We start from the raw sequence: 10121 nt of genomic DNA on the forward strand, positions 1-10121 counted from the left end.
ACTCTGTCTCTCTCACTCTCCCTCACGCAGTCACTCTCTCTCTCTCTCCCTCACCCTCTCTCTCTCTCTCTCTGTCTCTCCCTCACTCCGTCTCTCTGTTTCTCTCTCTCTCACTCACCCTTTTTCTCCCCCTCACTCTGTCTCTCACTCCCTCACTCTGTCTCTCTGTGTCTCTCTCACTCCCTCTCTCTGTCACTCTCTCTCTCCCTCGCACAGTCTCTCTCTCTCCCTCATCCTGTCATTCACTCTCTCTCTCTGTCTCCCTCACACTGTCTTTCTCTCTCTCTCCCTCATTCTGTCTCTCTCTCTCTCACCGTCTCTCTCTCTCTCTCTCTCTCTCTCCCTCACACTGTCTCTCTCTCCCTCACCGTCTCTCTCTCTCTCTCTCTCTCTCTTCCTCACACAGTATCCATCTCCCTCATCCTGACATTCACTCTACCTCTCTCTCTCTCTCTCCCTCATTCTGTCTCTGTCTCTCTCTCTCTCGCTCACCCTGTCTCTCTCTCTCTCTGTCTGCCACACACTGTCTCTCCCTCTCCCTCCCTCTGACTCTGTGCCTCCCTCTCTCTGTCTCTGCCACTCTCTCTGTCTTCCTCACACAGTCTCTCTCTCTCTGCTCTCACCCAGCTTCTCTATCTCTCTCCCTCATCCTGTATCTCTCCCTTTCTCCCTCACCCTGTCTATGCTACGGACCAAATGCTGGAAGGTGGGATTAGAATAGGTGGATCGTTTTCTGTCTGGAATAGACACGATGGGACAAGTGGCCCATCTCAATTACCGTGTGAATCTTAGTCTCTCCCTCCCTGTTACCCTCTGAACCCCAGTCTCTTCCTCTTTGTTACCATATGAACCCCAGCCTCCCCCTCTTCGTTACCCTCTGAATCTCAGACTCTCCCTCCCTGTTACCCTCTGAATCCCAGTCTCTTCCTCTTTGTTACCATATGAACCCCAGCCTCCCCCTCTTCGTTACCCTCTGAATCCCAGACTCTCCCTCTCTGTTACCCTCTCAATCCCAGTTTCTCCCTCTCCCTTACCGTCTGAATCCCAGTCTCTCCCTCTCTGTTACCCTCTGAAACCCAGTCTCTCCAACTCTTTTACCCTCTGAATCCCAGTCTCTCCCTCACCGTTACCCTCTGAATCTCAGTCTCTCCCACTCTGTTACCCTCTGAATCCCAGTCTCTCACTCTCTGTTACCATCTGAATCCCAATATACCTCATTGGTGAGGCCACAACTTGAGTACTGTGTGCAGTTCTGGTCACCTCATTACAGAAAGGATGTAATTGCACTGGAGAGGGTACAAAGGACATTTGCGAGGATGTTGCCAGGACTGGAAAAATGCAAGTAGGAGGAAAGATTGGATAGGCTGTGGTTATTCTCCTTGGAACAGAGAAGGCTGAGAGGAGATCTGATTGAAATGTACAAAATCTTGAGGAGCCTGGATAGAGTGGAGGTAAAGGATTTATTCGCCTTAGCAGAGAGGTCAGTGACGAGGGGGATAGCTTTAATTTGATTGCTAAAAAAATGGAGGGGAGATGATGAAAAACTTTTTTTCATCCAGAGGGTGGTAGGGAGCTGGACCTCACTGCCTGAAAGGGTGGTTGAGGCACAGCCGCTCAACTCATTGAAAAGAAGTCTGGATATGCACCTCAGCTACCATAATCTGCAGGGTTAAGAACCAAATGCTGGACGGTGGGATTGGAATAGGTGGATCATTTTCTGGCTGGCACAGACACGATAGGTCAAAGTAGCCTCTTTCTGTACCTTAAACATTTTATGTTTCTATGATTCTTGGAAGCTTAAAATATTAAATTATTCCACATTTCTGCTGATATTCGTTCTATGTTATTGACCAATCTTTTATATGGTAATTCAAATGACATCTTATTCACAGGTCCTGCGGATCTATGTCTGGTTGTTCCCCTTATGCATTTCCTTCCTTGAATGTAAAAAGTTGGCCAGACTAATCACAGCAAGATTTCACTCATCTTCACAACCAGTCATTTCGTTTTAGCCTTTTTCAACATCTGGCCCCAAGTTGCACCATTGTCTCTTTCGGGATTTTCAGGTGTTGAACACTTTTATTTAAAAATTCTCAGTACAGAATTTTCAATTTATTTCGATGGGGTTCTCAGTTGTGCCTGACCGAACAATGTACAAATAACGGATACTTAAGAATCCAGAATAATTTATTAAGCAAGATGTTACAAATGCTTAACAAAAATGCACTGAAGACAACATGGAGGTTTCTTCTCCTTCAAGACCAGGATTCCTTGAATGTTGCCAGCACAGGCGATGCCCTGGTTCTCCAGTCTCTGATTGGACATTACGTTGAACTGTGTTTCAGAATAATTACACCACAGACGCCATTGTAAACTGTACCAGCAAAGACTCTGAGTTTCCATCTTTTAGGCTTCTGATTCCTTATTATGATATCCTTTGAATTAACTCTTCCATTAGTTTAACGTCAGATTCATCTGCTGTCACTGCACCTCTGTAATTCGAGTGGTGTACGCTAAAAGCATCTCCATCTCTTATTTAATATAAAAACAAGAAATGCTGGAACCACTCAGCAGGTCTGGCAGCATCTGTGAAAAGAGAAGCAGAGTTAACATTTCGGGTCAGTGACCCTTCTTCCGAGTTCTTGAGTTCCGAAGAAGGGTCACTGACCCGAAACGTTAACTCTGCTTCTCTTTTCACAGATGCTGCCAGACCTGCTGAGTGGTTCCAGCATTTCTTGTTTTTATTTCAAATTTCCAGCATCCGCAGTATTTTGCTTTTATCCATCTCTTATTTACCAGGCTCCTAGAGTTAACATTTCTTTGTGTGAACAAATAACACATCCTTGTAGATACAAAGCAGTTCTACATCAATCTTTCATCTTCTTATCAACAATGCCAATTACCGTAAACTATTCACATCAACATTCCCAGGTTACCAACGCAATTAAGAATAAATGTGTCTGGTGGAATATCAGGAAAAAACAACGTTGTTTTTAAATATTAATGTTTTCTTCTATAGATATATTCAATTGATCAAGTCAGTTAGCAGACTTATTAAAATGCATGGTTCCTGTTTAATGATAGGTGTCATATCCAGTTCAAGCTTCTTTAACATCAGTTCCTTTAGGGAGAGCAGTCACTCTTCTCCTGACCCCTTTACGAAGTTCATCTCTTTCCCTTTGCTCACTGCTCGTTATCTTTTTTGATTCCTGCTAATTTACTTCCGATCTTCCTGTTCAGGACCCCCCCTCTTCCCGTCACTAACAGCTCGAATGTTTGTCTTTACTCGTGCAGCCATTTTCTTCTGCATCTCCAGCGGTCACCTCTTGTCCATTAACCACTGGATCTTTAAGCTGGTCTCAGTTCCTTTGTTTATTAATTAATTTAAGAATTGATGTAACTGGATATTTCACTGCACTCTTTAACTGCTCTCTGAACTCGGACTGAGTGACCACATAAATAAATGTGTTTGTACAGCAATTTAAATTCCGCAGCATATATGCAACAGCTTCAAAGGTACGATAAGAATAAACATCTAAGAAATAACGAGCAGCAAAGATATATAAAATATACAGAAACCACAGAAATATGAAATTGCCAGATATGCTGAAGAGTAAAATCATAGACTTCCTTCTTCTCTCCATTTCAGAGTCACTGTGATTATCTTTCTTGCTCTGACCCCTCAGTCTCTGACGAACTCGACTGGTCACTAAAATGTGTCTGACCGTCAGAGCGTTCAGCAACAGAATTAAAATAAATGGCAATAATGGTGTTAAAACATTATCAAATATTCTAAATCCAATCCATCGAGGGTCAGTAAAATGGCTTGGGTTATTAGAGCAGCTCCATTCGACATTGTTGATTACCAATTTAGGCTTTTTTCTAAAGTAGATGGGAATATTTTTAAGACAGAGCAGAATGCCGGTAGTTGTTAGAACCACACTCGCAGTTTTCCTGGTGCAATATTTCGATTTCAGCTTTGGGCAACAAATTGCGACAAATCGATCAAATGTGAAAGCGATGGTGAACCAGACGGAGCAGTCGACGGCTGCACGGATCAGGACATAGAGAGGGCGACACACAGAGGTGAGTTTCAGAAAATTTAATGGGAAATACAGATTATTGATTCTCCGGAGTATGATATTCGTGATAATGACCAGTAGATCCGCCGTTGACATGGCTACCAAGTAGCGGGTGGTGCAGCTGGAGAGTCCGCAATTTCTCCGGGACAGGATCACAATTGACATTAAATTAACTGTAAAGGAGAGAAGGGAGAAGTGGCTGTAAATTACTGAAAAAACATTCTCCGCTTCTCAACCCAAGCAGGAAGGATTTTAGAACGAAAACCGTGTAGATTGTGATCGGGTCAGATTGGGTCCATCTCCTCATCCTGCCTCCAACCCCAGCACTTCCAGATTTAACAAATCCTGGACGGGAAGGTACAGCACCCCGCTCACCAGACGCTGGTCAAGTAGTTAAATGTCGCAATGAGAAACCAAAAAATGAGTAGACTAGAGAACTGCACCCGGTCTCCAACCACTCCCACTGTAGGAACCCATCCCAGAATCGAATCATTCCCCGGGGTGGAAGAAATCCCTCCCTGACTCTAACCAGCCCCTCGGAGTGGAGGCACTCATACGTCTTGGACCTCTCCCTCTGCTGTATAAATGAGTTAAATTGAAAAGAGAATTTACTGAGTCAATGCAAATGTGATCACAGCACAGGCTTTACATTCTACAGGAATATCATTATCATATTAGAAAGGTATTTATTGAACACCTAAATAATGTGTAGTCTTCTGGACGACACGTGATAAAAATATCCAGGGTAACCAACAGGTGCATGTATTCTTCACAAAAATAATACCGTAACTGGGAGATTATAGTTATTGGGATATGTTGTGGCTCTATTATGTCGATAAGAGTAGGATGAGTGTTGAACTAATAGAGGCCTTTAAACTTATATAAGAGTTAGAGAGGGGTAACGTGGACCTGATATTTCCACCTTTGCTGGTGACCAGTTCTGCATTTCCTCAAAATAAGATGGTCATCAATAAATTCACGATGGAATTCAAGAGAGACCTGTTTACTCGGAGTTCTGGGAACGAGGAATTGAGACCTCTTGGAGTAGTTGCAATGGGAAAAAAATACGAAGAAGCGAAGTTAGTACATGAGAGCGACAAGATTGGAAGGATATACTGATAGGATTAGATGAGCTGGAATGTCCATGCGGAGCAGGAAGACAGTCCTAATCTAGTTGTGCCGAATGCCCAGTGTATGTGCTGTAAAATCAGTAACATGTCTCTTAACAAGTCATAGTCATCAGTGTTCGTTGTAATATTGAAGAGGATTATTTATTATTGCAGTCACTCATGACAAAACACTTCTCAGGACCGTGCTCGGGAAGGAAATTAATCAGCACCTGATAGTGCTGTCAACAACTCTACTTCGAGTAAGTGTAAGATGGTGACCCGCACTGAATACAATGAAAGATACTCCAGGAAATACATGGTCCCGAGAGTTACGTGGTCCACACCATTTATTCAGCCACAATCAGTGCAATTCTAGAGTGACAGAGACTCCCAGTTACACATCATTGCTGAGGTCAGGTGCTCCACTCCAGTTAGGTGCGCACACACAGTATAATTCTATATTAACAGATAATTCCAGTAATCCTTCCCCTCTGAGATTCTCCTGCTTTGAACTGTGATTCTACAGAATACAACATTCCACATAATTCAATAACTTTACAATGCAGAGTGCCTTGAGCTTGAAACAGTTCAGACAACAAATTAAAACTGCACAGATAATTGAGGAAATTAATAGAATTATATTATTGAATGTGAGTCTGTGTAACTGGAACCATTCAATCTCATGTAATATAATTATTCCCATGGTAATGGAAGAAACCAGCTCATACACAGATTTATGAAACTTCATTGGTTACAGATACTTACCAGGAACGCCAACTATAGCAAGGATCATGTAGAATATTTTCTTGACCCATTGAATTGGTCGGTGCATTTTCTCCTTGGAATGATCGGTCTGTTCGTGCTGCAGTTAATATCAATGAAATAAATTCTGAGCTGACACATTCCCAGTGCATTAACTTTATACCCTCCCGAATCTCTATGGGGATAGTGAGGTTGCACAATTGTTCAAACAGTATTTCTTAATCTTTGAACAAACAGATTACGACAGCTGTGTTAATTCCCTGAATATGGAATATATTTTCCACTAAAATTGAATTGGACCCATCCCCACTCCCAAGACTGGTCAAATCTGATCACAATAAGAAATTAATCATAACTGGAAGCTGTGTTAAACAGAAATCAAGGAGGTCCTAGAAAAATCACGAGTCCCATCTGTAGATCTCATGTTGTTTTAGTAATGGCCTTCACTCTGCATGGCTATTCATAAATTAAATTCCTAACATCAGAGAAGCCTCTGAGGGATGTTCATCTATACTTTGGATGCTCTCTTTAACTGTGCAATTTCGTCCAATAACTCATATATTCAAACAAAAAGGAGTATAGAATGCTTGCAACACAGCAGTTGGCCATTTGGTCTGTCTTGACCGTGTCAGCTCTCTGCACAGGCAGCTCAGCTAATCTCACTCCCACATCTCCTCATCACTGACCTGCAGTTTTTAATCTCTTCAGTTGTTTATTCAATTCGCTTCTGATTCATTCTGGTTTCACCACTCTCTCAGCCAGTTCATTTCATTTCCAAAACACGTGCTTTGTACACATACATTTCCATAATGTCGCCATTGATGCTATTGCCATCCCCCTAAAACTTGTGCCCTCTGGTATTCGTCAGGTCGGCCAATGGGAGCAGTTTCTCAGTGTCTACTCTGTTTAAGCAGCCCATGGTTTGGAACAACTCTATCAAACTCTCTCTCAATTTCCTCTTTGAGAACAACCCCGATTATTTAATCTGTCGGCATAAAACATCTGTTACCCCTGGAACTTTCTCTTGAACATGTTCTACACCCGCTCTAAAGCCAATACATTGCTCCTCAAAGTGTGGTGCCTGGAACTGAACACAATGGCAGGATTTTCAAAATTTTCCTCTGCCTCGCACGGTCCGAGCTACTCCGTTTCCCTTTTCAACCTCTTTGTCCGATGCATCGATGATTGTGGCTGTGTCAAACCCTTGTTCACATCGAGCTGGAAAATTTAATCAAATTTGCATTGAAATATGTGTTGCTCCCTCGCCTGAAAACGGTACATCTGTGACTCTTCACTTCTCTTCCACGAATTCCCTCCCTCAATATAAGTGGACAGACTTTGCATCAATATTTAATATGATCCACCAACCTCCACAGTTATCTTGACCACAATTCCTCAAACTCCACTTTGCATAAATTATAATTTCCATTCTCTCAGTTTCCTCATCACCTTCTGTTTGTCCCAACGACGCCATCTTCCATACCAGAGCTTCTGCAGTCTCTTCATTTCACATTAACCGTGCATTCCTCACATTAGTTTTGCAAAGGCCTCAGCTTTATCTCTTCCATCACCCGAGTGACTGTCCTCACCTCCTTCCCTCCCTTCAAGAACGATTATACTAATTCACTTGTTCTCACTTTCCACTCCAACCGCCTCCACCTTCAACACATTATGCTCCTCCATTTCCATCAGGTCCACCTAAAACCGCAAACAAAATATTTTTATTCACTCTTCTATCACAACCATCTGGTTTACTTGCCCGCAGTTCCTTTCTGTGCAAGTGCAAGAGATGCAAAAGATTTCCTTTCACCGATGATGATAAAAATTAGAATTAGAACATTAGAACATTACAGCGCAGTACAGGCCAATGTTGCGCCGACCTGTGAAACGATCCGACCTACACTATTCCATTTTCATCCATATGTCTATCCAATGACCACTTAAATGCCCTTAAAGTTGGCGAGTCTACTACTGTTGCAGGCAGGGCGTTCCACGCCCCTACTGAACATTGCCTGCAGCTCAAGGGAACCCTTTCTTGGAAAGATATTAGAGCCAGGAAAATATTAATGGAGTGCCAGAATGTTGCAAGGAACGAGCAATATAGTTATTAACAAATGCTCAAAAAACTGTCATTTTTCACTGGTCCAAAGATTATTATGGGGGAAATTTAATTTAACTTTACAAAATTATGAAATGTTCTGAAAGAGAATTGTGAATGGTTCGGCTGAATTTTGATGGAGGTTGAGAAGTCCTGTCGCCAGGATGGAAAGTGGGAGCTGAAACTACATCAGCAGGCAGTGGGACCAAGGTCATTAGAAATAAAAGTGGGAGTTGGCCATTCAGCCCATAGATCATGTTCTGCATTCAATAGCATAATGGCTGATCAGAACATGGTCGTAATTCCAATTTCCTGCCAGACAACAGTAAGTATTCACTCCCTCATAAATGAAAAGTCAGCCTAAACCAGCCTTGAATATATACAATGACCCAGACTCCACTGACCTCTGTGTAAGTGAATTCTAAATGCGATGGAACTTTCAAGAGAAGAAATTCCTCCTCATCACCATTTTAATTGGAAGACCGCTTACTCATAAACGGTGGAGAATGTGCTGAGCTCAGGAATGGGCAGGGCACCAATGTAACACACATCTGGGCTTAGACTGAGGTAGCAAGGTGAAGGCGGTTCCTTCTTGTTCCTTGGATGTGGGCATTGCTGGCGAGGCTGGGAGTTGTTATCCATCTGTAGTTTGCCTTGAGAACTTGGTGGAGAGCCACCTTCTTGAAACGCTGGACTCCATCTGCTTTCGGTGCACCCGCAGGACAATTAGAAACGAGGTTCCAGGATTTAGACCCAGCAATAGTGAAGAAATGACGATGTGGTTCCAACTCAGGATGCCTGTGTCTTGGAGGGAGCATTCAGGTGTTCATGTTTCCATGCGTCTGCCGCCCTTATCCTTTTAGGTGTTAGCGATCTCCTGCTTGAAAGGAGCTGTCGAAATAAATTTGGTAACTTCCTGCGGTGTGATGTTATATATGGTGCACACGGCAGCCACTGTGTGCTGGTGATGGAATGAGTTAAGTGTTAGTCTGGTGCTGCAGATGGACATCAAGCAAGCCCATTTTCTTGGATCTTGCTGAGGCGCTTGAGTTTTGTTGGCGGTGGCACAGATCGAGAAAAGTGGAGAGTATTCCAGTATTCCTGACTTATGCCTTGGAGATTGCGGATATACAAGTCAGTGAGTTATTTGTTGCATAAATCCCAGCGTCTGATCTTCTCTGGAGCAACAATATTTATTTGGCTGGCCCAGTTAAATTTCTGATCAAAAGTAACGCCTATGATATTAATAATGTGGTAATTGGGGGGTGACCACGACAATGAATATCAAGGGGAGGTGGTTAGATTCTCTCATGTTGGACAAGGCCATTTCATGGCAAATGTGTGATGCGATTTTTAGTGGCCTTTTATCAGCTCAAATCTGATGCAAATAATGCAAAATATGCGGTGTTTTTTGTGGGAGTGAAAGAAGACAGTTTCAGTTTGTCCGTCATTCATCCAGAGTAAATTTCATCTCATCCTGGCCCCCAATCTTTGACCGAATAATTGAAAGAGGCAAATGACAGAGTAGTTGGGGGAAGCATAAACTGTCGTTAGTCTATTTGTTGAAACAAGCGATGAGCTTCATGATCGGCTATGATAATTTCAAATAGATACATTGTAATGATCAGGAGAACATGAAAAATACGGAGTATTGTGTCATAAATGGGCAAGAGGAGGGGACATTGGATCTGATCCAGGCTCTTCAATTCCCCATCAATGCTTAGTTACATGTTTGAAAGGGGAGGTCACAATTTGGATCGTTATGATGCTGTGTATCGAGCCTTGGGGCATTACTTTTTTAAGGGATACAGCACTGAAACAGGCCCTTCGGCCCACTGAGTCTGTGCCGACCATCAACCACCCATTTATACTAATCCTACATGAATCCCATATTCCTACCACATCCCCACCTGTCCCTATGTTTCCTTCCTACCTACTGATACTCGGGGCAATTTACAATGACCAATTTACCTATCAACCTGCAAGTCTTTGGCATGTGGGAGGAAACCGGAGCACCCGGAGGAAACCCAAGCAGACACAGGGAAAACTTGCAAATTCCACACAGGCAGT

The sequence above is a fragment of the Heterodontus francisci genome, unplaced genomic scaffold (assembly GCF_036365525.1).
Source record: "Heterodontus francisci isolate sHetFra1 unplaced genomic scaffold, sHetFra1.hap1 HAP1_SCAFFOLD_228, whole genome shotgun sequence".
Classification (NCBI taxonomy): domain Eukaryota; kingdom Metazoa; phylum Chordata; class Chondrichthyes; order Heterodontiformes; family Heterodontidae; genus Heterodontus; species Heterodontus francisci.